Source organism: Halyomorpha halys, unplaced genomic scaffold (genome assembly GCF_000696795.3).
Source record: "Halyomorpha halys isolate HHAL.00 unplaced genomic scaffold, Hhal_1.1 Scaffold185.1, whole genome shotgun sequence".
Taxonomy (NCBI): Eukaryota; Metazoa; Arthropoda; class Insecta; order Hemiptera; family Pentatomidae; genus Halyomorpha; species Halyomorpha halys.
In genome coordinates, this window is record NW_027106126.1 from 1,254,160 (window position 1) to 1,264,866 (window position 10,707).

Sequence of the window (10,707 nt, forward strand, 5' to 3'; positions counted from 1 at the left end):
GAAATATTTAATTATTATACTTCGCATTGCTCTATCGAGAAGTATAAATATGTACCTTATATTCAGCTTTCTATTTCATCGGCAGTCCTGAGGGTTCAATAGCTCCGATTTTTCTACCTCATCCTATACTATATTGATTGTGCCTCGCCAAGTAATCCTGGACGGTGTGTATAAGAAGGAACGGAGACACGCCCACCTGGGACTAGAACTATTTGACAAGAGCCGAGTCGAAGCGGGTTCAACGGCCGGCGGGAATCGCCTCCCAGTGCGGCCACCAGGCAGCGTTGATATCAGCGGCCATGTTGGCTCCCCTCCCAGCAGCCTCAGTGACTGGGTCGAGAGGCCAGTGTTCACGTCTGTGCTCTTCCTGTCAACCGTGTCATTTAATATCAGTATGAGTGTGTGTGTTCGCCCGGGGTAGTGTGTGCCGTCGCCATGTGCCTTTAATAGTGGATTCAGTATCATCTTCTGTGATTTGGTTCAGTTATTTCAAGAGTTTGGCTGTAGACGGATCGATTCGATTCCCATACGCATCCTATCGACGCACCTCATTTTTTTAAGGTAAGCCATAGTCTGATATCCTAAGCCTGCGTGAGCGTATTCGCGCATAGCCGTCCATCGTGTGGGGGATATTCGGTAGCTAGAAGGGGAACCGCTGGGGTGTACCTCTGGGTCGATACGTTCAGTCCTTAAACATCCTATTAACACGCCTACCGAACCTCCTGCCTCTAGATTTATTTTTCTGTCTTGCTATTTTCTTCTTCTAATCTCTTCATTATTATCACTAAACTGGATCGAAAACACTAAGGGTAAGTGCGTTCGATATCCTGTAGTCGCCTGCGTCGTAATCATTAAACCGCTTCACTGCACGATACTCACTAGTAAAGTTTGAATTCGAATTTATTTAATTTGGCACTTATAACAGGTGTAACCTTCCCTCTCCCTCCCTTTTAAATATGGATTCCGCTCCCTTATGCCATTAATCCTTGTTATCAAACAGTCCCACTCTCCCGCTATTCAGGATTGACTTATTACTCTCTCCCTAAATTTGTCATTGTGGTTATCTTTTCATTTCCTCTTTGCTTCATCTCTCTTAATTATATTTTATTTTATAAACGAAACTAACTTTTGTTGAAATATTTTTATTCTCTTTATTCCATGTTTCTATTTTCCTTCGTATATTTTATTTATTTACTCCCCCTCCCTTACAACGTTAGAATTAGTATTTTAACATTAATTGTTGATTTGTCTTATTAATATACTGATTAACCAAACCACATTACGGAAATGAACAACAGATAAACCAGAACGTGTTGAATCGAAATGATATCGACCGGTGTAAGTTATTAATCACCCCTGCTAATTGATACAATAAACGAGCCAATTCCCAGCTTATTGTATTTGTTCCGCTCGGTTAATTATATTCATTAGCAAAAGATAACTTAATCGTTACATAACTACTTGGTGATACCAATTTAGATCTATAGTTCAGAACTAGTTAAAGAGGAGGGAGATGGATTATCAATTATCTGTAGCAGTAGCGTAATAGATATTCCAGGATCACTTCAGCCTATAAATATTTCATATCCGTTTGCTCCCAGGTGTCTACACTATTGTATGCTTAGCGTACAGAGGCGACTACAGTTAATCTCACTACAGTTTGAGCGCCGCTACACTGCTCTTTAACGGGCTACTCCCTAGCTAGTCGTGGGGGGAGAGGGGGAGGAGCAGTAAATGTCAGCGGGTATTTTACCACGAGCGTCGTTAACATGTCCAGAGCACTAATGTCGAGTTTACTGTAAGGAAACTTCGATCCAAGAATAGTTATACTATATCTTTCATTACATTGTTATTTAAAGTCAATCTACTCAACATCTTCATCGTAAAGTAATTATTAATAATAGTCATGTATAGATAATAAAGTTATTTAATTTTTCCATTTGTTATTTTATTTGTTGAATTATTATACTTTTATATTTAAATTTTATAATCATTGTATAAATTATATTTGTCACCAATGTCATTTATAGCCTAATTTACCGAATGATTACTTTTTTTTATTCTACGGCCCTGAAAGGAAAGAGTCTTATGTGTCAAATCAATTAAATTTGAATTCCTGGACATTCTTTATTTGCCAGTTGCCCTTGGCAACACATACGTCACGCTAACAATCACCAATTGCTCAACAGGTTTGATGACAGGTTATATTGTTATTACAACTCCCCCTGGCTCACGTGTTATTATTGCCTTAATGTGTTCGATTTTCAATACATAGGCACATAATGATTATATTGGCACCTTTCAAAGCTTTTTTTTTTGTTTGTGTGCATGCTAATAAAACATATAAGATATTTTAACCCCAAAATATAATAGAGTATAAAATAAATTTTATTCTATGACTTGGTCTCGTCAGAATAACAGTAATGCACAATTAAAAGAAAACACATACTACCAGAAAGTTCAATAATTAAAATAGCTCAGTCTGAGGTAAACCTACTATACATATATGGTATATACCAATAAACAAAATGAAATATTTTTCTATTCATTTAAAATAACATTCTGTTATATTAAAAAAAAAAAAGAAGTATAGAAATTAAATAACAGAGCATAAAATAATCAATTCATTCATAAAGCTTATGAATATATACAGAAAAACATATATAGAAATATGCATACACTTTTCCATTTTCTGTTACTTTAATAATGTTTAATAGGAACAATAGGTATGATGAAAGAAACTAAAGAAAATAAATACAAAGAAAATATGATTATATTGATCCTATTTTAATATCACTAATACAAACTTTTATTAATTTACATGAATTATAAAATCATGTCGTCGCTTAAGCTATGATATCTAAAAATCAACTTCAATAATTCTTAGGAGATGTATAATTCATTTTCTTGACTGAGTATGAATTTATTTATTTTTTTTTTTAAGGGTAATAAGTTTTTTTGCCATTATGAGATCTCATAACTTAAGCAACGATTTTTTGTAGGCTGTACTACGAACATCAATACAGCAGTGAGGGTAAAAATAATAATATATGTATTTTTAATTTAGTTCAAATTGTTGTTGCATGTTATTACTTTAAAAACTTATTGTAACTATTTACAATGGTGTTTAAAGTGCAATTTCAGAGGTAAGGATTTTGAAGATGTTTTTTTTTCTAATTTTCTTTATTCATTTTTTTTTTTATGAATATTTATATCACCAACTCAATGGACATGATTGAAAATGTAGAATAGTGAAACAATGTAAATTAAGAATTTATAGAGTTTAGTGGATATTCTAGACATAACGCCATAGGCGCTCGAATATACCATTCTGCATTTCATTACTGTTAAGTAGGTAGCAAGTATAAATAATTGAATTTAACCGATTATTTAAACTTGAATAACATACATTGACGTGGTCAATATTTTTAAGGAGACTTATTTGCATAATGGATTATTGTAGGACATGATTAAGAAATTAGATGTTGTATTATTTAATTATACGTTGAAGGGATGAACTGGAAGAATAATTGTTGTTTATCAACATATTTAGTATATAAAGCATTTTTCATAACTTATTAAATTCATAGTTATGCTGTTGAATAAAGCCAAATTTCTTTACAAACTGTTAGACATGTCCCTCTCTGTTAACAATAAATCATTGACATTATTGGGTATAATAATACATGAATATGCCAATTTAAAATAATGCTTATTAAAGGAGATGGTCGGGTCAGCAATGAAAAACATAAATAAACAAAAAAAATATTTATTTATACCGACGTTTCGACCTTAGTTTCAGGTCTTCATGAACCCTATAGAACAAAAGAGATAACAACCATCATTTAGAGAAACATAAAATTGATAATCATGGAATTAGACGGTAGAGGCTTGAAAACAGTGAAAGATGAATTATAATATTATGTAGGTAAGAAGATATTGAATCTACAAATTGAACAATATGGCAGAAAATGAAATCTGAATGATTGAAAAAATGAAATGTTCAATTTGTACATTCAATATTTGTTTTGTTTTTTTCAGTTTTTTAGACATTACTTGAATATCTTATATTATACATACCTTCTTACTTACATAATATTATATTTCATCTTTCACTGTTATCAATCTGCTACCATCTAATTCCATGATTATCAATCAATTATTTTTTATTATTCAGTTAGCAATTTTTTATTATTTATTATTCAATTCAATATTTTTTACAATTCCAAATTTGTTTGTATACTATTTCTTTTCAATTTTATGTTTCTCTAAATGATGGTTGTTATCTGTTGATGAAGACCTGAAACTCAGGTCGAAACGTCGGCATAAATAATGTTTTTGTTTATAAATAATATTTTTTTGTTTATTTATGTTTTTTTTTGCTGAACGCACTCCCCGACCATCTTCTCCAATCAGCAATCTACGGTCAACTATCTACACCTTATTATAAAATAATGCTTTATTTTGTGGGTATGTTAACATGCTAACCATCAGTGATAATGCAAACAATATCTTCTTACAATTTGTATTATATATAATTTATTAATCACGTCCAATACATTCCTTGTGATTACATAAGTTAATTATTCCTACTTGTTGAACTAATGACAGATAAAACTGTCCTTGAAACGTCATCATTCAATTATAGAGGGAAAAATGATGGAAAATTTATTGAGTTATTATTTTTAAAAAATCAGTTGTATCCCGATTAAAGTCATTAAACATTAAACATTTTTTATTTTCTCGAAAGTCCAACGTTTCGGCCAATTCAGCCATACCTAAGGACAATCTTAAAAACCAATTTACACCCACATAAATTATTTTAAAATGTTTTCTGTAGGCTACTCTGCCCAGGTTACTAGTTTCTAAATTACTATGTGTTGTCATTATTATTAAAATTGTAATTATAATCAATAACTTAACTCTATTTACTTTTTAAATAATAGATTCTTTAGAATTTAAACTTATAACAGTTTAGTCTGGAAAAACCAAATGACTCAAAACTAGAAAAACTTGACTTAATTATTAATTTGTAACTTGTAAGTCGACGGTTTAATATTAATTATTTTAATTGCAAATTTTGTTATACTATTTTCAAACTAACTTATCAACAAGTTGTAGAACAATATTTACTTATAAGAGAATTAATATTAAATGAAATAGATGAAAAATATTGATTTATTGACTATATTTTATTATGCTTGAATAGAGTAGCCTGTAACTTTTATAGTGATTAATGTGTGGCTATGAAATTGAAAATTAAAATTGTCCCGGATAATGAGCAGGTTTGAGTTTTAAAATAAAGCAATAAAGTATGTTGAGACGAAATTGATCTACTTTGTTATAATCGATAAATGCAATCAAGTATCAACCAAAAAAATCTAAATATCCATAAAATTTTTTTAATTATTTAAGGAAGCGGATCAGAATTGACTTTTTTAATGTAATGTTTATGAATTTTTATTGTTGATAATTTATGTTTGTTAGAAAGTGTGGTAGGAAGTAAATTATTTCCCGTTATGAATAATTATATTCTATCTGCACATCTGTATAGTATGATGTAGTTTTACTTTTTTTTTTATTATAAAAGTAGTGAAGATATTCCCCCATTCCGAGACTTAATTCCGTACCTGTTAATTGCTTGCCTGCAGAGATATGCATACCGTAGGCTATATAACTCGCTGAGTAAAGTGACTTAAGATTGTTATAATTTTCTCTGTAATTAAGTAATTACTTATTATTTGTAGGTTCTGTTAAGCACTGGTTGGATTTATGACTTATACACGTATGTTAAGTTTGTACTCAAATATCAAAGTTAATCAACTAACAATTCCTTTGACTTCAGACTGCCGATGTTATTACTACCTGTTATTAAACTTCTTTGAAGTTACTACAGTAATTACGCAAGCATCATATCATTTCGCAATTATTTTTATTGTATCTACACTTATGTCTTCTTTCCTTCTTTATTCCCTGCCGAACCTTGATTTTCTTTATTACGCATTTATTTTTAACGATATTTCAAGATTTTGTGATTTGAACTTTTGAAAAAAAAAGAATCAATAAAAAGCCCCTTTTTTCATTAATAAAAATTTATATTATATGTTATAGCAACTTTTTAAAATGATCCTTATTTATTTAATTGTATTATTTATTAGAAAATGGTAAATAATACAAAAAAAAAAAATGAAAGTATGGCCTTGCTATATCGTTTTATGTGCTATCTTAATATCTTTAGGCTAGAACTTATAAAGGTTCAAAAAGTTTATTAGATTTGAATTTTTCTCAACTAAAAGAACAACTTTAAAAAAAGGAGGTGATGGTCCTGATGGCGGTTAGGAAAACAATTTTTTAAAAATAGTTACTTTTTATTAAGTCTCTATTTCTTTTTGTCCCTATTGTTGTTTTTTATTTTTGCGTCTAACGATATTTTTTTTAATTAATGATTTCTTTACTCCCGTTCAGACAATCTCCTTCTAGATTTAACGCACGTACAACTATCTTTACATGATCAAATTTATAAAAATCTTGGGATTCCAATTTTCACATTTTTACTAATCATTTTTTACAATTCTTCTTTTTTTTTTTCCATTGAGATAAACATATTAAAATATGTTTAAAGATTAATATTAAAATATTATATTAATATTCAAATTTATGAAATTACTACACAAATTCCATTCTACTCATTATTTTTCATTTGACCCCTGATATTTGCACTTTAAAAGTTAAAGTTCTTTCTTAAATAATCTTAAACGGTCTTCTAAGTTTCCCACTTCTAGTTTTCCCGGCCATTATTCATTCAGGTCGGGTTTATCCACTGAGGTTTTATATTTCCATTTTTTGTCATCTGAATTATTTATTTTTATATTCGCTGAACTGATGAAATTTAATGCTTAGGCATGGATTTAAAAATTTATTGAACAAATAATTGCTTTATTTATTCTTGACTACTGAGCCAGTCCTCTTAGTAAAGATTTTCCATTTTCATTGAAGACCCTGCGAATTCAGGTTAGCTAAATAGTGAATGCAACCCACTGTTTTCTCTTTCACCCATCAATAATCTTGTCCTAGGGTTCGCTAATCCTTTGAACCCCTTTTTTTTTTTTTTTTTTTTTTTACGAATACTTTACGGTTTTAAATATTCGATAAAAACTTAAAAAACTTTAGTGTGAACATATTTTTAGTTCTTTATACCTGTGATCCAAGTATATCCAAGTTTTTGTTTATATACCTACCAGTATACACATGGGAGGTAGGTGGCCTCCAACAGACGGTTTTAATCACACTAAAAAATATAATATTTATTTATTCCTCTTCATCTCAGTAAAGAAATTAGGAAATAGATTAATAGCTTCACAAACATTATTAAAAACAGTAATAATAGAGATATTTGCGATCCGTAATTATAAGGTTATTAACAACCTGAAATATAAAAAAAATCAATTAAATGAAATTAATTTTTTGTATTAACCCCAATTATAACGAAGATTTGCCTGGTTTTAAAAAACTCCTCCTTTAATTAATTGGCCTAATCAGATTATTGTAATAAACCTGCTTCCACGTGTATGAAATTAAATTATATTATTAATTATAATGGGTTCCTTGGTCCAACACTATCAAATTTATCTTTACCAAAATTATATTTCTCTCAGCACCACACCTACCGACATGCAACCCAAATAGTGTTGTGCCACTTAAAACCCCATACAATAAACCACAATCGACTGAACCTCGTTCGATAAATTGACTGGAAATTGTAACCTAACATGTAAAAAAAAAATTAAAGAAATTGATCAAGAATTATTTCTTTATTTCTAGACATTTTTAATAATGATATTGGGGTCCTTTAAAAAAATTAAAATCTCTACCGTGAAGGGTCAGGGGCTCAGTACTGTTAATGTTAATGTTGTTAAGTACTGTTAATGTAGTATTGTATAAGGAAATACTGTTACTAGACCAATGGTTGTGCATGGAGGTGATTTGGTCAGAATCACGCTCGACCGCCAGATTTTTACACAATTAAGGGTACCCATTTTAAGAGGCTGGGTACGGAGGCCCAGTAGGGCTCCATAACCCACAAGGTTGACTCCCGGCTGCAGTGTAACAAAAAACAATTTTCTGCCCTGCTGGATTCGAACCTGGGACCTTGAACCACGATGCTCCCATTAGGGTCCTTTAATTTGTTAAATTATCATAGCACACACTAAAAAGCACAGGTCAGCATTGGGTTGTTGTGACTGCTTAATGAAATATAATACACACACGTTTCACAATTTCTTCTTAATAATTAAACATTGTTTGTAAACTAAACTATCAAAAGAAGTATTTGTATTGAACATAATGCTATAAAATGAGATGTGAACTAAATTCTCATCACATAAATATATTAAAGGGAAGCTTTCTCTTTTACCTTCTCGAAGCTAATAATTCAGATTAGAGCTTGAGATGAGAGCTTTAGACTCTGTCATAGTACAACTTGGAATCTTACTCTAAATTATCATGCATTGTGTGTAACCCTGTTGAACTCACCTCTTTAATTAAATCATTTATTCTCTTTCTGTTGATCCTATCTGATCAAATATTCATATGGGTGTTCTTTGGATTCTTTCTAATGATCTTCCATGGATAATGATCCTTTTCTGTATCATTTTTCTATTGTACTTGTATTTTTGTTTTGTTTTTTCAGCATAATACATTTTGTATCTATTTTTAACGGGACTCAATAAGTATCTGAATGATATATCTTGGTAATATCCTCAATTCTTCATACCCACAGGACTGTGATCCATAGCGTGGGGTTGAAGATTAATATTTACGAGTGCATTACTGGAAGTCCTCGTCTATTAAACGGATTAATATGCGTAATTACCTACGGTCATGGTAGGGGTTTGAATTGAACCTGGGATGTTTGCATTACTGATTTAGTGCTTGCGCTTCTCAGCTATTCCAATAGGCTTTCATAACAATTTGAAGCTATATTAAACTAATGTTTAAACAGTAATCCTTCGTTCAGTTCTCAGGTAGGGAAGTCTGGGTTGTTAATTTAAAGACCCTTCTAGTCTTCCCGAACCTGGTCCATCGAACCCGCTGACAATGATCATATCCTAGTATTCTGGAAGTTATGTTTTAAGATCTGTCATACCAGTAGTAGTAATGAATCTTTCTAAGACGTTTTCCTGGGGTAAACTTATTCCATATTTTTGTTCGGAAATGGCAGACTAGTAGGCGATCCTGATCATGATTTGAAAATAAGGTTAAGTATTTTATTTTATTATATAGGTGGAAGTATTATTGTAGTTGGTACAAGAGGAAATAATATTTATAATTATATTACTCTTACACATATACATTATACATATTTAGTCAGTTAGTTCTTAATTTTTTTTTTCTCTGCACCTAAAATTATTTACACGCAATTTTAATAGAAGCTTTAATTAAGTGTGGCCACATTGTTTTTGTATAGTTGGCCAATATATGTTATTATAATATTACAACTACCTTATAATTGGTCTAAAGAGACCTAGTCCCTGAATAATATGCTATTTTTCATTTCATATACGGAAATTGGAACGATATACCAAACGGCTAAATGATAAGGTTTATTAGTAAGAACTAAAGATCATAGATCGATCTACTAAGAAAGTACTAATTACAGCATAGCTACTCTGGTTCTTTGATAAAAAATAGATCCTTCAGCTGTGGAGGAGGAAGGGAAGTTTCCGCAACGGTTTTCATGAATAGTGTTCAAACTCCAGTACTTCAGAGACATTGATTGAGAAACTATTTTCTGGGAAAGAAAAATCTGATTTTTTATTTAATTAGTTTATTTTATTTTATTAGTTTAAATGTAACGTAAATAGATGTTGGAACGTTGATAGCTTGAATGTTTTATTACAGCTTACTAAGAAAATGACACACATAACTTAATAATGTAGAAATAAACTGCTTTAAACATCATCCATATTAGTACCTGGGTTTTATATAAAATAAGCACTATTAGTATAGTGTGTTTTCATATTAAAAAGTAATTGGAATATTCTTAATTATTAATAAATCATTGCTCCCAAGAAATAGTGATAACAGTATTATTACGGCTGATATAACAACTGTATTAAACCATGATATTATTATCTCTTGAAGTCTGATTATTTTTGATATTATAAACTTTTAATACGTCAACCTTATCTGAATATTTCGAAAATTATTTCAACTTTTATTTTCTTTACTGAAATTAATCGTTATTTTTTCCTAGTTATATTTAATTTCCAGTTTATTGATCACTCCTTTAAAGCCAAGGGTCGAACATTTTCGTATATGAATTCCATTACATAATTGGCATTTTGTGTCCGTATATGTTAAAAAATATTATTTTTCTGTTCTTGTTTAGATTTAAAAATCGTAATTTTTAAAAATAAATTTATTTATTTATAAATAACCCGGTATGCATATTTTATTTTATTTCCATCATAAGAAAAAGTTTATTATAGTGAACATAAATATTTTCTGCAACTATAGTAGACAACTAATTAATTGTATATTTGAGTTAAGTTTTATACTTTCACTTACCGACATATGAAATATATAGTAAGAAGAAATAGTGTAATAAAAATTCGAATCCATGTTTTCAACAAATACATTTTAAGTCACCTCAGTACAGCAACAAATACATTTTAAGTCCCCCCAAAATATTGTTAATATGTGTAT

At 30.1% G+C, this 10,707-nt stretch overlaps 1 protein-coding gene across 2 annotated transcripts in view; it reads left to right on the forward strand.

Annotated features, from left to right (window-relative positions):
- The first annotated feature begins 314 nt into the window (after nucleotides 1–314).
- The window catches only part of LOC106679232 (Histone gene-specific Epigenetic Repressor in late S phase), a 531,726-nt gene continuing 521,333 nt past the window's right edge, over nucleotides 315–10,707 (forward strand). For both annotated transcript variants that reach the window (XM_067053684.1, XM_014418249.3), the window contains exon 1: nucleotides 315–561. The gene's annotated coding sequence lies outside the window, so the exon portion shown is untranslated. The remainder of the gene's footprint in view (nucleotides 562–10,707) is intronic.